Source organism: Podarcis melisellensis (genome assembly GCF_964234715.1).
Source record: "Podarcis melisellensis genome assembly, chromosome: 1".
In the NCBI taxonomy this organism is placed as follows: Eukaryota; Metazoa; Chordata; class Lepidosauria; order Squamata; family Lacertidae; genus Podarcis; species Podarcis melisellensis.
Window position 1 is genome coordinate 76597228 of NC_138528.1, and position 19575 is coordinate 76616802.

Here is a 19575-nt window from a genome sequence, read left to right on the forward strand (position 1 = left end):
CCTGACCATTAGGTCCAGTCGTGACTGACTCTGGGGTTGCGGGGCTCATCTCGCTTTATTGGCCGAGGGAGCCGGCATACAGCTTCCGGGTCATGTGGCCAGTATGACTAAGCCACTTCTGGCGAACCAGAGCAGCGCACGGAAATGCCGTTTACCTTCCTGCCGGAGCGGTACCTATTTATCTACTTGAACTTTCATGTGCTTTCAAACTGCTAGGTTGGCAGGAGCTGGGACAGAGCAACGGGAGCTCACCCTGTCGCGGGGATTTGAACCGCCGACCTTCTGATCAGCAAGCCCAAGGCTTGGTGGTTTACACCACAGCGCCACCCGCGTCCCTTGGCATGCCTACAAGGTACCAATAAGGCACCATCTCCATGTTAGAAGGATAAGCATAACAGCTTCAGCCACTCACTAAGGCTTGATGTTTATGCAAGACTACTTGAGATGTAGTAAGCATCCAGGGCAGAAGTGAGGGAAGCAGATGACAGTGTGTCTTTCACCCTCCTCTTATGCATCTGCCTCCAGCAGTGGTTGTAGCTCTTGCGGACCCCTGCTTAAGAGCATGTGCCACTGAGCTCTGTGGTACCTCTGAGGTAAATGTGCACAGAGTCAAGCTTTCAAGGTGACAGTGTAGTTGGACATTAGTTTTGGTGTGTGGGGTTTTTGTTTAATCTATCACTTTTAATAGTTACCATATTCCCACATGAGAAAATAAATGTAGGGTTTTGTTTTGTAGGAACACAAATTTCACATATGTGTATTCAACAAGCCTTCAGGAACTCTTTAAGAATCAGAGAGAGAGAATGTTTCTTAACAAATCCAAGTTTCATGTATGCTTGAAGGTTTTTGCTACATTTTTTCCAGTAATGGTGTGCAAACACTTTCATTAATACTCATTTACAACAAGAAGTTTTAAAATCCGTAAAAACCAACCTTTTCAGAGGACTGAACAAGTAGCCAATCATTCATTCAAGGCTGAAATATTTGGTCAGGATACTGGTGTGTTTTGCAAGTGCCCACTTTTGGGAGCAGTGTATGTTATTAATTAGTCGGGGGGGGGGTCATAAATCCTAATCAGAAAACATTGATAATGGGTCTCCCCCACCCCCGCTCAAACTGAGCCATGCCTGCAGTTAAGCAATTCAGTCTGTTATCTTTCAGAAAAACTCACAGAGTTATCTCACCCTTCACAAGCTAAGCAGCTTGTGTTCAGCTGCCAAAGTACAAATCATTGCTTCTCAGCAGGTGGTCTTTTTAAATTGAACAGAGAGGAAAGGTATCACAGAATAGCTCCGAGTAATCATGTCAATGCTGCCGTTATCAGATACATTTTTTTTACCTGTGCTCTTCATACTTATGCAACAGCAACAGGGAAAGATGTTTCAAGCATAATGCATAGCACGTCTCCCATCTCCTAGGACTTGGCTTGCATTTCCCCCAGAAATAAACAAACTGGTTCTGGTCAGTGTCTACCTGTCACATTAGGGCTTAATGCTCAACTGACATTATGTTGCAATTCAACTGAGTGGAGGTAGAAGCCTATGTGCAGATCAAATGCTACACAGCTTGTTTTAATGGTGTCCAGCTATACAGCCATAAGCATAGTTCTATCTATATTGGCTGATGTGTTGAATTGGCTTTTAACACCCAATCACAATCTGTTGGAGTGGGGGGGTCAGCAACTGACACCAGGTGTCAAAAACCAATCTGGACTTCATCAGCATACAAATATCAGCTCAGCTTGCAATACAACATGGTGAGAAAAAAATAATCATATGATGGCCAGAGACTCGAAGGACTGTGCAGATAAAATTGACATGGTAGTGCCCATCTTCACAAATATTAAAATCCTAAAGAGATTTAGTGACCACTTCAGCAGTCTAGTAATCAGACAATGAACCAACCCCTCGCATTCCCAGTTCTAAGATACCTACATAACGTCATCTATGCACAAACCTATAACAACTATCTTTACATTAAAAAGTCACTGCATTGATTCACAGCATCCCAAATACCTGATAGTGCAGCAAAACCACTTTGGATCCTAAAATAGCACTTTATCATATTATTCAGAAAGTGTTCAACAACTTTCCCACTAAGATCTCAATCTCATTACTCACCTGATGACTGCTATGTGGCTTATTGTTGCAAGGTATTGGAAGACTCTAAATACATACTTGTTTGAGATATGAATCACACAACTCTGCGACTTAATATTAATTGACAAACTGACAACCCATATCCAAGAGTCAAACAGACAAGAAAAGTCCCAGAAAAGGGTCGTAATCAACATAGTGGAATGCAATCATTTACAAGTATTCTGAGTTAAGACAATGCTCCTTTCTCTACCTCAGCTTCCCCTTCTACACTTTGCACATCTGCCTCATCTAGCTACAAACACAGCTGTTGTCAGTATTATATCCAGATGGTGGAGTGCTACCTTGATATTTTCAAACATTATGTTATAAGCTCAGAGAAAATGGCAACATGGAACTGAAGGAAGCAATTTCTTTTCCCTTAGAGGGGAGAAATATTTATCCATTATAGGGGAAGGGTGGGAAGCCAGGGATTTCGGTTCTCAATAGCCTCTTGAAACAAAAATATATTCCTCAGACAGGCGTTTAGCATAGATATACCCTCATACAATAACGGCTCTCCAGTACTGATCTTTTAACCAAATCACAACATTGCAACAAACTATTCACGGAGAGTTACAGATAGGTAGCCGTGTTGGTTTGCCATAGTCAAAAAAAAAAAATTCCTTCCAGTAGCACCTTAAAGACCAACTAAGTTAGTTCTTGGTATGAGCTTTCGTGTGCATGCACACTTCTTCAGATACACAGTGTGTATCTGAAGAAGTGTGCATGCACACGAAAGCTCATACCAAGAACTAACTTAGTTGGTCTTTAAGGTGCTACTGGAAGGAATTTTTTTTGTATTCACGGAGAGACGAAGATACTACAGTACTTCGCACACCAGGTTCCCTTCAGATATTTTGGACAACAAGTTCCATCAGCTCCAGCCATCACAGTGCTGGCTGGCATAGTCAACAGCCAGAGTCCAACAGCATGTAGGGGGCCACTTGGTCCCCATCCCTGCTGTACAGAGTGTCACCTGGTTGCCATTACTTCATACTGAAAGAAAAGCTCTTCTGCATAAATCCACAACCATTCTTATTTTCTAGTACTTCATAACTTTGAGGACTGAACACTAGCAATGAAAGAGGTTCATTGCTCTCTAGCAACATAGGCTCCAGTCCCCAGACCCAATATTTTGAGGGTGGTAGTCAACAAAATCTTACCCACTGAAATTATGATAGTTAGCTCTGTCATGTTTATTAATTTCAATGGGTCCACTCTTGAGTAAAACGAAGTTGAATTACCACCCTTAATCACCAGTGGCAATTTGTGCTCTTGATTAGATCACTTCCATATCAGGAGCAAAGGCATGCTGGTTTTGTTCCATGGGGAAAGGAAACAAACCTCTACTTTTTGGTATATCAGGAATTAAACAGTCAGCTACAACCTGAAGATCATAATTAATGTATTGTGATTTGGCAACATACCCAAGCTACTCCCACATATTTCACTGAAGTGAAATCCTTATCTCCCTTCTCCCATTTCTCACTGAAGCATAAGAGAAAACTCACAAGAGCCAAACACGTATAACATCCAGATAAGCAACGAAATCAATTGTTCTAATCCGATATATTTAACAGCAATCTTTTGAGATGCAAGGACTACCTTCAACATGACACCCACATTTATTTCATTTTTTTTTTAAAGTTTCTGTCTCCCATTTTGACTTTCATTTGAAGCAGCCTAGTCAATGACTTCTGCATCAATACTCACTTTAGCTTTCCTTTTCTTTTCCCCTAGCATGTATAAGCTCCTTTTCCTTTGGGCCTGTGTGTCATTCATAACAAATCAGCAGCTAACAAAAGTGGTGGCAGATTGACACTTCCTGAGAAAAGCAACTTTCATGGTGTCTAACATGTTTTGGAAAGGATTTCCTCTTTCACCAGGGGCTGCTCTATAAAGAGTCAGTTTTTCTCTCCTGTTTTTGTGAGAACCACATGCAGACCACACAGGGCCACTCATGAGTGACCCAGTGACTGATCACAACCCACCAGTTGACATATTTTAATAGCATCCGACCCAATTTAAAATTTAGTGTAATAGAGATTAGTGCTTCTTTTTAACGATTTAGCCCAATTCTAATCTGCATTCATGGAATGAAATGAACAACACTGTCTGTCAAATGATAATAATAATTATAATAATAATAATTTTTTATTTATACCCCGCCCTCCCCAGCCAAGGCCGGGCTCAGAGCGGCTTACAAGCAATAATAAAAACAAGATGAATGATTACAACTTAAAAACAAAAATAAAATACAACATTAAAATAATGGAACATTAAAATATTAAAATGTAGCCTCATTGCAGGAGGAGAAGGAAAAGAAAGAAAGAGGGGGGGGGAGAGAGAGAGAGGGAGGGAGGGAATCAAATTGGCTCCAAGCCAAAGGCCAGGCGGAACAACTCTGTCTTACAGGCCCTGCGGAAAGAAATCAGATCCTGCAGGGCCCTGGTCTCATGAGGCAGAGCGTTCCACCAGGCCGGAGCCAGAGTTGAAAAGGCCCTGGCTCTGGTTGAAGCCAATCTAACTTCTTTAGGGCCTGGGACCACTAGGGTGTTATTATTTATGGACCTTGAGGCTCTCCGTGGGGCATACCAGGAGAGGCGGCCCCGTAGGTACGAGGGTCCTAGGCCATGAAGGGCTTTAAAGGTCAAAAGCAGCACCTTAAATCTGACCCTGTACTCCATCTAATGATGACCTTAGCATGTACATTCTGCAGCAAAACATTGACAGCCATGTTTCCCAACCAAGACTCCACCTACAACTTGCTAGTTAGTTCAAGTATCTTTAATCTTTTCACACACAAGTTTTACATAACTTATATTCCTCAGTGCACAAACCAAGTAGACACACATGCTTCTCTCCCACACCTCTACATATCCCAAATGTTGTAATTAGTAACTGCTAGTCAAAACTACAGTTTTTGGACTACAGATGTAGTGGGCACACAAATCTTGATGATGACAAAGTGTACTCAAAGCATATGCAATCAAAGAGAGCTTGCCTATTTACACCATATTCATTAATCATCAAAGGATATCTTCATATTTTTAGCAAAATAAATGAGAATTCTAACAGTTACAGATTCTAGGGCAACATCCTGGAGCTTCATCTTTCACTTTGCTATATTCTGCAATCAGACAGTAGCCAATTTAAAATGGTATTGTTAAGTCAATACAATTCTGAGCAAATGGTTCAATATGAACAGCATGTGCATGCTAACTGAGGATGCATTCTCAACTCTGCCTTGTATGCAGATGGTAAATAAATAAGCTTTCTCACCTCTGTCCTGTAATAGCTTTGTTATGGACTTTCATTATGAGACATACTTTGCATGTTAAGCATGCCTAGTCCCACAGAGCACCACTCATCTTAAATACTCAACTGCACTTACCGTATTTTTCGCTCTATAAGATGCACCAGACCGTAAGACGAACCTAGTTTTTGGAGGAGGAAAACAAGAAAAAAAATATTCTGAATCTTAGAAGCCAGAACAACAAGAGGGATCGCTGCTCAGAGAAAGCAGCGATCCCTCTTGCTGGTCTGACTTCTGGGATAGCTGCGCAGCCTGCATTCGCTCCATAAGACGCACACACATTTCCCCTTACTTTTTAGGAGGGAAAAAGTGAGTCTTATAGAGCAAAAAATACGGTAAATCCTACAAATGTCAAGAAGGCACATATACATAATGAAACCTATGTAACATTGCCAAATAGTTTTAACAGCATTCTAAAGGAACTTAATTTTTCTAGCAACACATGTCAAGTGGTAGTTTCAAGGGTAATTAAGACTGAATCCTACAATTACTTTCCTCAATTACTTCTGAGTAAACTACATTTAACATGAATATCTAACAGATACTTTGAACATCGGGGGGGGGGGGAAGCATCAGAAGGCAAGGCTCAGTAATCGTAACCCTATTTACCAGAGATTAAATCCCCTGCATTCAATAGGCCTTGCTTCTGAGTAGACATGGTTAGGAATGTGCTGTGATGGCACTTAAATCCCACAACACGTCGGAGATACATATCATCAGCATTAAGCAAATCTATGTGAACTTGGAGTAGCTTTTTGCCATTAGTAAATAGACTTGGACCTACTGGCAGTCTATCAGATACAACAGATTACTGTCTTATTCCATAAGGACTTCCATTAAACATGCCAAGGTAAATACATCCATCCCACAGTGGTCACTGAAAAGACTTCACCAATGCATGCTGCTCCCTTTTGTGAATCCCCATCAGAATTCTTCTCACGCACTAATCCAATCTCATGTAGAAGGGTAGTAACGCTAAGGACTCAGCTAGGTAAAGGTAAAGGTACCCCTGCCCGTACGGGCCAGTCTTGACAGACTCTGGGGTTGTGCGCCCATCTCACTCAAGAGGCCAGGGGCCAGCGCTGTCCGGAGACACTTCCGGGTCACATGGCCAGTGTGACATCGCTGCTCTGGCGAGCCAGAGCTGCACACGGAAACGCCGTTTACCTTCCCGCTGGTAAGCGGTCCCTATTTATCTACTTGCACCCGGAGGTGCTTTCGAACTGCTAGGTTGGCAGGCACTGGGACCGAGCAGCGGGAGCGCACCCCGCAGCAGGGATTCGAACCGCCGACCTTTCAATCAGCAAGTCCTAGGCGCTGAGGCTTTAACCCACAGCGCCACCTGTGTCCCTCAAGGACTCAGCTACACAGCTGCAAATAAAACATTTTAAATCTGTTGTAAAGTGCAATATACAAATGTGACACTAGATGGTGACAGTGAGTTATGCAAAATTCAATGTATTTTTCAAAACTTTTTTTTATAAAAGCATTTTGATACATGCTGTGGTTTGGTCTAGACATAAAATTTCCTGTTCCTTGAGCATGACTGAAGCATATGAAAAAGGCCACATAGATACACTGTAGCATTTTCTATAACCTGTTAAAGATAAACTCCATATCTATTATAGCTATCATACTGTTGTAATAAAAAATAGAATTACAGTGGTACCTTGGTTTACAACCATAATCCGTTCCGGAGGCCCGGTTGTAAACTAAAATAGGCTGTAACCCAAGGCGTGCTTTTGGCAATGGGGCCTCCAAAAAATGGGTTGTAATTAGAAAAAAGATTGTAATCCAAAAAAAGGGACACACACTTCTGAGTTTGACATGGTTGTAATCCAAAAGAGTTGCAAACCAAGGTACCACTGTACTGTTCCTTTAGACAAGGAGGACAAAAAATGTAAGGCATTCCCTGTTTAAGTGTTTGTACTATCAAATCAGAATATATTTGAATACCTTTTCATTCGGCAATTTCCTACAGCTTTGAGTAATCTACATACAATGTATACAACAAATTATTTAAAGATAGTATTCCTTTTCATTAGATTCTGCTTATACATTAGAAAATATTAAAGTTGGAGCCATGGTTTATCCTTTCAATATTGCATATGCCCCATATTGCCTTCTAGGCTTTTTACTTCAACCGTCTATCCTTGAACAGTGTTGTTGGATAGCTGGAGTTGGAGAGAACGTTTTGCTATAGCCTTTGTAGTACATTAGACAGTGATGCAGCCCAGAGCCATAGCTGGGAGGGGTAGCTGGGTTTTTTTTTGCCCCAGGTGAAGCCTCCAGGGAGGCACCATTGAGGCTTCCAGCATGTGTGTGCATGGGGGTGCCAAACTGGGTCTTTGACCTGGGTGAAATAAAGCCTAGTTTTGCCCCTGATGCAGCCAGTGCCACCACTCTATACTTATGATTTCCTTATCTCAAGGAATCCTGTACTCATTTGAGTTTGGACAGTGCACATAAAACTCAACATATGGTGAGCTCCGGAATACATTCCAGTGCATTACCCACCTGGAACTCACTCATTTCCATAAGGTCAGGATAGTATTTGCATCATTTTAATTCCTTCCTTCATGCTTTTTTTTTTAATTAAAATGTCTACTGCATGTTGCACTGAGGCTTTCACTGACCAGACCTTCCATAACAACCGCCAAGCCTCTTTCTTCTGGGTGATTATAATTAGAACCCAATAAGGTGCATGAGTAAATCAAATGAATCCTTTTGATGTATGCTACCTTGCTTTTGTCAACAGAAGAGTAATTTGTCTAAGGTCACAACCCAAGTCAGTAACAAAACTCCGCACAAACCCCCAGAGGGTTCCAACCCAGGGTCACATGATCTAACAATGCCACCTAATACAGGAAGTCACTTGGGGAAAGGGGTTGAGCATAGGACAAGCCCAAGGGGAGCAGCCAGATTTACATAACAGGCATAGCTGTTTATGGCAGATTCACACATGTTTACCTTATCCAGAGAATCTGCTTATAGGTATCACTTCTAAAGGGGCTTATTCTACTCCATGGACTGACTAGTGAAGCTGCTGCATGTCTGCATCAGGAAAAGGGAAGCACATGCAAATTGGTCTCTGCTGAAAAGTCGCAAATATTACATAGTTAGTCAAGCTCTACAAGATGCATTCCTTCTACTCTCAGTTTATTATGTCTGAAAGTCAAAGCAAATGCAAAGCAACTGGCAGTTCAGCATTGGTTGCAAAGGGATTTATTAATGCAGGGAAGTGTATAAAGTTACATAATGGAAAAGGCTGTTTGTTTCATCTCCTTAACTTTAGATGGAGCCTCGCGGAAAAGCAGAAAACCTGTTGCCAGGCTGAGTGTAAACACAACAAGTGCAATTAAAACGAAGTCTGCTGCACTGTTGGTGCCACCTGTGCCTACTCATCCTCGCCTCCTACCAATCACTTTGATAGTTGCTTGGTACAGTAAAATGTTTCTAATACAAGATGTTCTTGAGCAGATAGAGAACTGTGTTGGGGGGAAACAATTACATTTTCAGAAGAAAGGAGGAGGAGAAAACATTGCACCAAAGTCTTAAACACTGTACTTCCAAATAAGTACAGAGGATTGCAGTCTTCTAGCCTACTGTTATGCACGTTTACTGATAAGAGGTTTCTGGTACAGCTCACACGCATTCACAGACTGGTTTCTTTTTTTATAGCTGTTGATACATGCTCTGAGCCTTAGGGGTAGGGTGGGTCAAATAGCAGAGTTCAAGGAAGAGGCCACATGCTTATAAATCTAGCGCAACAAGGAACATGTATGCATAGCTGAGCCTCAGCTGACTGTAAATCACAATACATTGCGGTGCATTTGGTGGGTGTTTGCGGTTCAAGCTTCAATGGCCAATGCGTGCTTCAATTTCAACATCGCAATGAGATCTTCTCACGGTTTGGGGGGGGGGGTAGGAAAAAAATCAACTAACTTTACATAGGGAGAGGGAAGCCCAGCCCTCCGCGCCGCCAGAAGAATTAAGCCCGCAAGGCCATATAATCTGATTTTACGGCAGGCTGAGCATCTTCTGAAAAGCCCAGGAGCCAATAGGCAAACGGCGGAGCCAGAGACTCGGTCCTCAAATATGTGCGACTCTCGGGGGCCGAAGCAAAGAGACGCGAGCAGGTTGAACAGGCTAAGCCGCTCCGCCGAAGGCTGCGAGCGAGTGGATTTTAAAACCCCAAGTAATGGAAACGGCAGGCAGGTCGCGAGGTGGCCCCACCCTCCCCCAGTAGGGGACCAGCAGGGGGAAATAAAAGTGCCGGGTGATTCGCCCAGCGGGTGAGTCCCAACTTGTGGAAGGCGCTGCCCATGGCAGGAGGCAGGGGGCCCACAATACAAAGGTCCAAGGAAACCAAGGGAGAGCGAGAGACGTTCCCGGCGACCCCGCGGGAGAAAAGAAGAGGCATCTGTTGCGGCTCCCGCGAGGGAAGCGGGCGGAAGGGGGTATAATTGTGTGAAGAGGCGGGACTGGAGAGAAGGGGGGTTCTGGGGCTCCAAAAGTAAGGGCAGAAGGCGGGTAAATCGCACGGGACAACACGGAAACGGTGTCCGTGTGGGTGGGAGGCAGGGAGAAAGAGCGACCCGAGAGTCCGTGGCGCGCACACTCCCTTACCTGGCCGAGTCTCCGCTCGCTTAAGCCGGGACAGAAACAGCCGAGCAAATCCTCTTTCCCGAGTCCGGCGGCGGCGGCGGCTGTGCGGCTTCTTTCCGCCTTCTCTCGGCGCTGGCAGAACTGCTCCTGCCTCCCGCGGCGCAAGGTCACCCGCTCCCCTCCAGTGGGCGAGCTGGCCCCTCGGTGTCGTCGTGCAGCATTCCGCTTCGCTCTTCTGGCTCCGGGTTTCGTAAAGCGCCCCCCGCGAGGGTTGCAGCAAGTTGCTGGCTGGCTCGCTCGCTCGCTCGCGCACTAGGAGCCTCGGCTGGCACGGCGCGCGCGCGCGCACTTCTCCCAGCTGAGCTCCTGGCAGAAGAAATGCGACGCTTCGCTTGGTCTCCGCAACCTGCAGCCTCGCCTCAGCGCACCGGCCCGGAGCGCCCGGCTCGCGCTCCTCCCATTGGCCAGCCCCGCCTCCCCAGCCCCGCGCTCCGCCCCGCCCCCCGCTATGCCAGGTATGGGCAGAAGTACAACAGAGCAGCGGGGGAGAGCAGGAAGCGCCCTTTGCTCCCCTTCCGCTGCCAGCCAGCAGATTCCCAAAGTTTGGAGGAAGACGAGCTTGCGTTTCTTTTTGAAATCGATATCCGTGGCAGAAGGCGGGTTTTGGAATCGTTCCCTAGCTCTAGGAGAGCTTTCCCCTGAGGCCAATCACGTTGCATCCAGAGCATTGCCAAGTTTTCCTGGGCCTTTCCCCATAGCTTTTAGGTAAACAAACACCTGACCAAAGCCAACGCTTACCTCTTCCAAGGCCACTTCGTTGGGAGTTTGGGACTCTTAAATACCTGGTGACAAATGAGGCTACCGCTCGCACCAGGAATCCTGGCTCTACAGCACCGGCAGATCCACTTGGTAGGTTGAATCAGGAATCTGCACTTCCTTGTTCGAAGGTTTTGAAGTTATTTTCATAAGTGACTCAGCAGAAAGAATATAACAGAGGTCGGGAGCTTTCCATGGGCCTAATTGGCAGGAGTCCTATTTTGGTCGGGAGGGGCTGTGCCCCCCAAGCCACAACCACCCATCCCACACCTGGTGTCGTACATGGTCAGGCATGGGGCAGGTAAAGACACCACTGCAAAAGTGTTGTTATTCGGTGACATTTCAACTTTGCATGTGCAAGCCCCACTGAGATTCATTCCAAAAAAATTTTGTTTGGATGTTCCACTGAAATTAGTGGGACTTTAGACTTACCATAATGTATGTTTACAGTTGGGATATTAATGTTATAGTCTTAGCTTTGTCTCTATCTCAAACTGAATTACCTAATCCAGTTCCACCCCATACTCCTGCAATAAGTCATGGCAAATATTTGCCCTTGCATTAATCAGAGCTGGATCAAATCCATTCTTCCTCCTCTTATTGCTAGAAATTGCAATGCATTCCAGGAACTCTAGAGTAGTAGATTTAACCTAGTTTAACAAAACAAGGGCAAATTTACATTTGTTTAGTAAAAAGAGACAATGACCTGTTGAATGGCATAGGTCTGCATAGCCACAGTACTCTATATTAATAGCTACATAATTAGCTGCTAACACTTACGTATGAAGTCACCATCTTATGTGATGATAATAACCAGAGGCAGGGCTGGAAGCTGAGTTGCATATATGTTGCAGTTGTTTAATGCAGCCTTCCCTTCAGATGTTTTTGGACTCCCAACTCTCTTCACCCTGACTGTTGGCCCTGTCAGCTGGGGCCCAGTTACATGGGCTTTCCAGAAAAAAAATGGTGCAAATTAGGCTATTATGTAAAGGGAACTTTTGCACTGAAAAATTCTCAGTTTGCATCAGAAAAAATCTGATATCAGAAACCACAGGAAGTGAGCTAATCTAGCATGTTTAAGTTACTTTTATTTAGCGGACAAGGTTAAAAACGTGGAAACTGCCAAACTTGCCTAATATTGTATTTGCAATTTGTGTCTGTCCATTGTTACTAATGAATGTATGAAATGGGAAAAATTCCACAGGAAAATTCAGCACTCTAAAAATTTCCACCCCAAATCACTACGGAGGCTTCTGTAAGTTGTTACCAAAACATCTGTAGAGCACCAGATTGTGAAATCTAGTGTAATCCAATCTAGTACTTGCTTACTTGGAAGTAAATCTGAGGTCAATATGATATTTTGCATACTAAGTGTACTTAGGTGTGCAGTCTCACAGTACAGGATTTTTTATATACATGTGACAAATTGCAGTTAAAATACAATTAAAAAATCATCCATGAAAGCATTTATTGAAAAATATGCACAAGTTGAGCATAGTACTGTAGCCTTAGTTTTCTTCCCATTATGTTAAACATGCGCCACCTTCACATTAGCAGCCCCAAGCACTGGACAGTGAATATAGATCCACTCCACTAGATGATGATGATGATTATTATTATATTTCCCAAAGTAACAAAAGTACATTCAGTGTCTGTTTTCAAATTGAAGAATCCTTCATACAAGTAAATTACAGTCAATTTGAAACACTTTTTGTGAAAGGGGAAAGAGAGGTGGAGGGGGGAAGGGGAAAGAGCGAGGTAGGTGAGGGAGACATTAAGCTTTCATTCTTTACATAGTATATGAGTGGCACATTTTTTTGTTAGCATCACGTGGACAGGTGTCTTATTTTTGCTGGCAGAGTAAGAGATCACAGGAGCCCAGGGTGTGGTGGGTTGTAGTTGATTGGTTGCTGTGTGTTTTGTTGATGTGTGTGAGGTGGAGGCGTTGCTGGGTTAATTTAGCCATATTGATTCATATGATGTTGGGGAGGATCAGTCACTGTCTTGTTGGCCTGTGTATGTAATAAAAACGAGCCACGCCAAGGTGAAGGCACCTTCCTTTGTTTGCCCTTGTGATTGTTTGTTTGTTAGTTAGCTTTTCTAGTAGGGTGGTTTTCCATACAGTTTGGTACCAGTGGTCCATGGACACTCCTAGCTGGTCCATGGACACTCCTAGTTCCCTCCAGTGTCTGGTTATGACACTCCAAGCTGCTGAGAGCATGTGACTTATGAGTTCTCTGTCATGTAAGTGTGCATTATTGCCTTGGGAAATGTTTAGTATGGCCTATACTAGAGTTGCTTCTATTACCTGTTTTGTTGTTTTGCAGATTTCTTGTAAGACTGATACCCAAAAGGATTGAATTTTAGGGCATTCCCACCACATGTGGAGGTGTGTTCTCATGGTGGTGCAGCCTCTCCAGAACCTAGGTGAAGTTCCTGGGTGCATCACTGCCAGCTTATGTGGTGTTAAGCAGTGGCGAAGTGGCATGCTACAGCACGAGGGGCGGAGACCAGGTGAGGGCATGGCATGGCACTCCTGGGGGTGTGATATGCTGCCCATGGGGGTGTGGCATGCGTCCTGGGGGCATTGCGTGCTGCTTGCAGGAGCGTGGTACCCAGCACAGTGGGGGGTGCGCGGTGCGTGTCCGGGGAGCAGCTGTGATGGTACCCCCTTCCCTGATGGTGCCGGGGGCAGTGTGCTCCCCCCAGCCCCCCCCCCCCCGTTCCTCTGCCAGTGGTGCTAGGTACTATATGTAGATAAGTTTCAAAGTGAGTTCCCTCCTCTTGCCTGAGAAGGGTTTAACGGGTGGGTTAGTGCACAGTTTCGACCATTGGGTTGGGTTTATTTCATACCGTATGTCGTGTTCCCACTGGTCTTTCACTCCACTAGCATTTTAAAGTAAAATATCATAAATTTCCCCCCCTTTGGAGCGAGCCCCTGCTTGTTCTATTTATGGCACAAATATTGCTGGCTTTCAGTTTTGTTTAATATCACTAACAGCTTTTTAAAAGCCTCACAAGGAAAAAACAAACCAATAGTACAGATCCTTCAGTACCATGAGAGATTAAAGCTGCAATCCAAACGCCCTTACACTGACTGTGGGGTTCTTGGATTGAGCAGAGGCATCCTTCTGCTCACTTCTGCCAGCTCAGCTGCATTTCCACTGGTGCAGATCTCCCATTCCTTTCAGTCTTCAAACAGGAAGGCAGGTGGAAATTGCACTAGCAGTATTCCTGCAAAGAAGAAGCCCCAAAATAGCATGGTCCAAGGGTGAGCCTGGGTTGCCCTGAGATCTGCTAGAACTAAGTTGCTGCCATAACTGGTGCTGGCTAATGTAGGAACCGATCCTGGCCTGGAGCTGACCTAGGGATTGGGTCCAATCTGTCTTCCCTCCCACCCTTTTCACCACTGAGTGGCCAGGCTGTGCATGGGACACTAGCTCTGTTGCTCTGCAGAGCTAGAAGCAGCAGAAAATTCAAATTTCTCTGTAAGTTACAGAGTGATTGCTCTGAGAAGTCCTCAGGGCAAAGTATATAGGTCTGAAATTGTTCAGATGACACACAGTTGTTCCAGTTAAGAACATTAAGAACATTTTGGCCCATATTTGAATACTGACATGGTTTGGCATCTCGTTTCCTGCTCTGGGGACTTTTTATTTCTGAGAAAAGTCGAATAAGACGTTACATGATAGACGTTCATAAAATGATGCATGGCACGGGAAAATTAAATAGAGAAAAGTTTTTCTCGCTCTCTCATCACACTGGAACTCATGCACATCCAATGAGGCTGAATGTTGGAAGATTCAGAAAAATTCAGGACAGATAAGAGAAAGTACTTTTTCATGCAGCACATAGTTAAACTATGGAACTCACCACCCCAGGAGGCACTGATGGCCACCAATTAAGATGGCTTTAAAAGAGGTTTAGGCAAATTCATGGAGGATAAGCCTATTAAGAGCTACTAGCCAAGATGCCTATGCTCTGTTTCCACAATCAGAGGCAGTAATGCTTCTGAACACCAGTTGCAGACCTCGGGAGAAAGTGCTTGGGTCCTTCTTGGGAGTTTCCCATAGGTGTTTGGTGGACCACATTGAGAACAGGATGCTGGACTCGATCGGCCATTGGCCTGATCCAGTAGGCTCTTCTTATGCTATTATACTCTGTACCAGTTACAGATAGGTAGCCGTGTTGGTCTGCCATAGTCAAAACAAAACAAAAATCCTTCCAGTAGCACCTTAAAGACCAACTAAGTTAGTTCTTGGTATGAGCTTTCGTGTGCATGCACACTTCTTCAGATACCACTGAAGAAGTGTGCATGCACACGAAAGCTCATACCAAGAACTAACTTAGTTGGTCTTTAAGGTGCTACTGGAAGGATTTTTTTTTTTTTGTTTATACTCTGTACCTTTAGCTGCATGCAGGAAGAAATAAGCAGGTAAAGGCAGATTTTCCCAGCATGGAAATAGTTGCAAAGAAGGGGAAACTATCCCTTGTTGACTTTTGCCACAGTTTAAGGCATAGAGTCTCCTGTGTCCATAAAAATAGATTACAACCCTCAGTTCCCTTTAAACAAAGCACCGCTAAAACAATGATAAATGTTAAGTTGCACACACAACTAGGGCTAAGTATTCCATTGGCAACAGAATGACACTGTAATTGGAGTTGATGTGAGCTGACACATGGAGAGTGCTTTGCTGTAATCCTACCAGCATCTGCAAGAAAACAACCTGATATACCACCTGAGCTGCTGGCAGTCAGCAGCTGACACCTTTATTTTTACCTGAGTCAAAAGTACACTTCCTGAGTTTGATCCAGTTTCTATCTAAGCTAGTAGCAAAACAAGGAAGTGACTCAGTGGCTCCAAAGAATCAATCAGTTACTTATGTGAGTATTATTTGGATGTCATAGCAATTAGGTGTCATAAGCAATTATAGGATTCCCTACCACTAGAGAAAAGTCCGTTTTCAGAGCAGAAGACTTTGAACCAAACCAGGTGTGGTGAAGAATATCAGAATTCCCTGTTTTATTTTTTAAACTAAAGGGAATGAGGAGAATTGGATTAGGTGATAATGTTTAACCCCATGCTGTTTTCCTAAACCAAATTCCCCTTCCAAAGCTGTTATTTGTCCTATATGGGGAGAAAAACATACAGGTACTTGAATGGTGTTTGCATGTTTTCCCCCATGGGAGACAGAGCAGCTTTGGGGAGGGTTGATTAAAAATTGTGGTTTTGCTATTGGTTTTAAGCATCTTGTACAAGTGTTATTTCCCTGATGTGGAGAAAATCTTTATCTCAATCAACACTTCCCCCACCCTATAGAAATGCTTTGATCAGTTAAAAAAAAAGCTGTGGGATATCTTGATCATGGATCTCCTGTATCAAAGTGTAACTTGTAAATGTCTGCTTAATGCAATCCACTTCCTTTTCTTCATTATCCCTAAATTTGGGCTTTGCGAACAGAACTGGTATTTGCATGGAGAATTCCTAGACTTACCATCTTGCTCTAATATAGTTCAGAAATACTGTTCTTCATTTGCACTACTGATACTTGTTTGCCAGCTTCTACAACTACAATAGGGACGAGGGTGGCACTGTGGGTTAAACCACAGAGCCTAGGGCTTGCTGATCAGAAGGTTGGCAGTTCGAATCTCTGCGACGGAGTGAGGTCCCATTGCTTGGTCCCTGTTCCTGCCATCCTAGCAGTTTGAAAGCACGTCAAAGTGCAAATAGATAAATAGGTACCGCTCCAGCAGGAAGGTAAACGGTGTTTCCGTGCGCTGCTCTGGTTCGCCAGAAGCGGCTTAGTCATGCTGGCCACATGACACAGAAGCTGTACGCCGGCTTCCTTGGCCAGTAAAGCGAGATGAGTGCCGCAACCCCAGAGTCGTCCGCAACTGGACCTAACGGTCAGGGGTCCCTTTACATTTACCTTTACAACTACAATGCTTACACTACAAAAAATAGGTGCATGTGTATGAGGCAGTGACCAGCTCAGGAGCAGGGTCTCTTTTGGTTCTTTAGACCACATTGTTTATTTCCATGGATGGAAATAGCAAGCCTGTTTTACCAAAATTGTTTGGAATAGCCACTTGAACAAGAGAATGTCAAAATGTCAGAATGATTAAATCATTCTGGTTTATATGATTCTAGGTTGTAGATTTTTTTTCCCCAAGGGGAAATCCTTGCTGCACATTGATTTGGATTATAATCAAAAGGAAAAGCCAACAGGGAGTTTTTGTTGAATGCAGCAAGATAAACCTGCTTCATAAAAATAATTAAAAGCCTGTGTTTCGCTGACGATAAGGCGGTGCCATAAAACTGTCGCCTTTCTTGGCAGCAATCAACATGGGGGCTTGAAAAAATAATCTCTGTTTAGAGAACTGCCAGGAATGAAATGTGTCTACTTGATGTTTTCTAAACTCCAGTCATTTGCTAAAGCCTTTAAAGATTAGGGTTTTAAAGAAGCTGAGCCCCTGTCTCAAAAGATTTTGGGCTGGTCCTTAAATTCAGGTACGTGTATTCCGAAATCTAAATCATACAAGCTAAAGAAAGAAGCAGGTAGGGAGGCAGTAAGAACAACCTTCAAGAAAAAGCAGGATCCTTCCCACTCTGGCAAAGGACTAAAATTGCTTCCCTGTCATTGCAAGTGGACGACTGTCCTCTGCTTGATCCTTTGGAAGACTGAGTGTGGTCTGCCAGTTACAACACATAAGGCTATAAGGCAAAAAAAGGACAGATGTTTTTTCTAGCCATTCTTTGTTGTGTGTTCCTACTATTTGTTTGTTTTGTTTATATTTCACCCTTCATCATAAGATCTCAGGCCGGTTCAGATACACATACTACTACTACTACTACTACTACTGCTACACACACAGGTTCAGATCTACATGTTTCAAGGCTTAGAGTATCTGGGAGGAACAGCCATTAAATAGGTAAACGGCTATGAAAGGTTGAGAACTGCTCCATTTATCCTCTAGACAGATCATATATTTGATGGAGCCCTATTGGTACATTGGGTGAAAGTAGGCTGGCAGTACACTCATTTCTGCACTGATCAATATACAGTGCACAAAGGGAAGTTCCAGGAGAATTCATGACGTTCTAGGAAACAGTCCCAAGTGAAGCCCACCATCTAGTCTGAGAATCACTTCCTCAAGTCAAAGTACTGTATTAGGATAGGTCACATCCACACCATACAGCGCATTTAAAATGCATGGCTTTCCCCAATGAATTATGGGAACCATGCTGGGAATTGTAGTTTTGTACAATTGTAGTTTTGGCTAATCTACAATTCCCCAGATTCTTTGAGGGAAGCCATGTGATTTAGTGCAGATGTTTGGGTCTGGCTAATAGCTAAATGTGATCTCTTGGAGCCATTGGTCTTGATGGCAACTTTATGAAAGGGCAGGATACAAATATATCAGATAAATAAATAGATAACAAGCTGTGATGGAGATTTTTCACATACATTCAGTGAAGGAGGTGGTAGAAACTATAGGTGGTTTTTGAAAAACAATTCTGTGCTTTGTTTCTCAGATGACTGGTTAGGCCACTTTTTCTGGGATTGCATGTCACACAAATGCAATATGCCATTTGCACTAATTAAAATAAATATATTTGCTGTGTAGGCACTGTCAGGCTTATATTATGCTTTAGGGAGCGTCTTTCCTTGTTTTAAATGCTTACGTTGCAAAATGTGTATACAATGTCACTCAACTACCTTAATTGTTCTTTTAATTAATTTTTTCTTTGCTAGTTATTTTTTAAGTAACGTATGTAGCACCCTAGAAGACATCATTCTTCTTGAAAGAGAATACAGTCTAGAAATGCATTCGGATTGATCTGCGGAGAACACTGAGCCCTTTTTCATTCTCCTTACAGAACTGAACTTGAATGGGTTTAAACCTCTCTGCCCAGCCCAGCATCATGAGGAGGAGGAAAATTTCACTTTGTCTGCCCTTCAGATGTTTGATCAGAAAGACAGAGGTGGAATTTTCCTTCCCATTGCAGTACTCGGCTAGGACTGGCTTAAAGGCCAGTGCCACAATGTTACCTGCTGCAGATTCTACTGTTGCTAGCAAAGCTGGAGTGTTGGCAGGCCTTTAAAAAAGGCTTCGGAAGGCAGTTTTGGCCTACTGTATTTGTTTGTACATTTTGCATACCGCTTAATCATTCACCACCAAGTGGTGTACAGAAGACCTAATGGAGTAAGACTAAAGATGAGTTAAATCAGAATTAAATTAAGAAGCCTGCTGGAATAAAAACAAAAGTATTTGGTTAGCACCAGATGTTCAACCTCTACCGGACATTCCACAAATTTGAATGCCCACAATACTGAATGCAAAGCTCCTTGTGAATATGAGTCGTGCATCCAAGTCACGGGGAACCAAAACAAGTGACTCCAAAGACCTCAGTGACTGAGCAGGGATATAAGGGATCAGGCAGTTCCTCACATATCCCGGTCCCAAGATGCTAATACAAGAACCTGCAATCTAGCCTTGTAGTATATGGGCAGCCAGTGCAAGATTTCAAGCACTGGAGTTCTGTGGTCGTGATACCCTGTTCCTGTTAACAGTCTAGCTGCAGCATTTTACAACAACTAAAACCTGCAGACCAGGCCCAAAGATAGCCCCACATACAGCATATTTCAACAATTGAGGTTACCAATGAATGAATCATTATGGTCATTCTATCCT

The 19575-nt window shown here is 43.6% G+C and overlaps 2 protein-coding genes across 11 annotated transcripts in view; one reads left to right on the plus strand and one right to left on the minus strand.

Moving 5' to 3' along the window:
* The window catches only part of RASSF7 (Ras association domain family member 7), a 90768-nt gene that overhangs the window by 38492 nt on the left and 32701 nt on the right, over nt 1-19575 (minus strand). Inside the window, exon 1 of one of the 10 annotated variants that reach the window (XM_081919627.1) lies at nt 10084-10334. The exons of the other annotated variants lie outside the window; for them this stretch is intronic. The gene's annotated coding sequence lies outside the window, so the exon portion shown is untranslated. Of the gene's footprint in view, nt 1-10083; nt 10335-19575 lie in introns of those variants that run through there. 10 annotated transcript variants of the gene reach the window in all.
* Nucleotides 10599-19575, plus strand: part of LMNTD2 (lamin tail domain containing 2) — an 81823-nt gene continuing 72846 nt past the window's right edge. The window contains exon 1 of the mRNA XM_081919414.1: nt 10599-10971. The gene's annotated coding sequence lies outside the window, so the exon portion shown is untranslated. The remainder of the gene's footprint in view (nt 10972-19575) is intronic.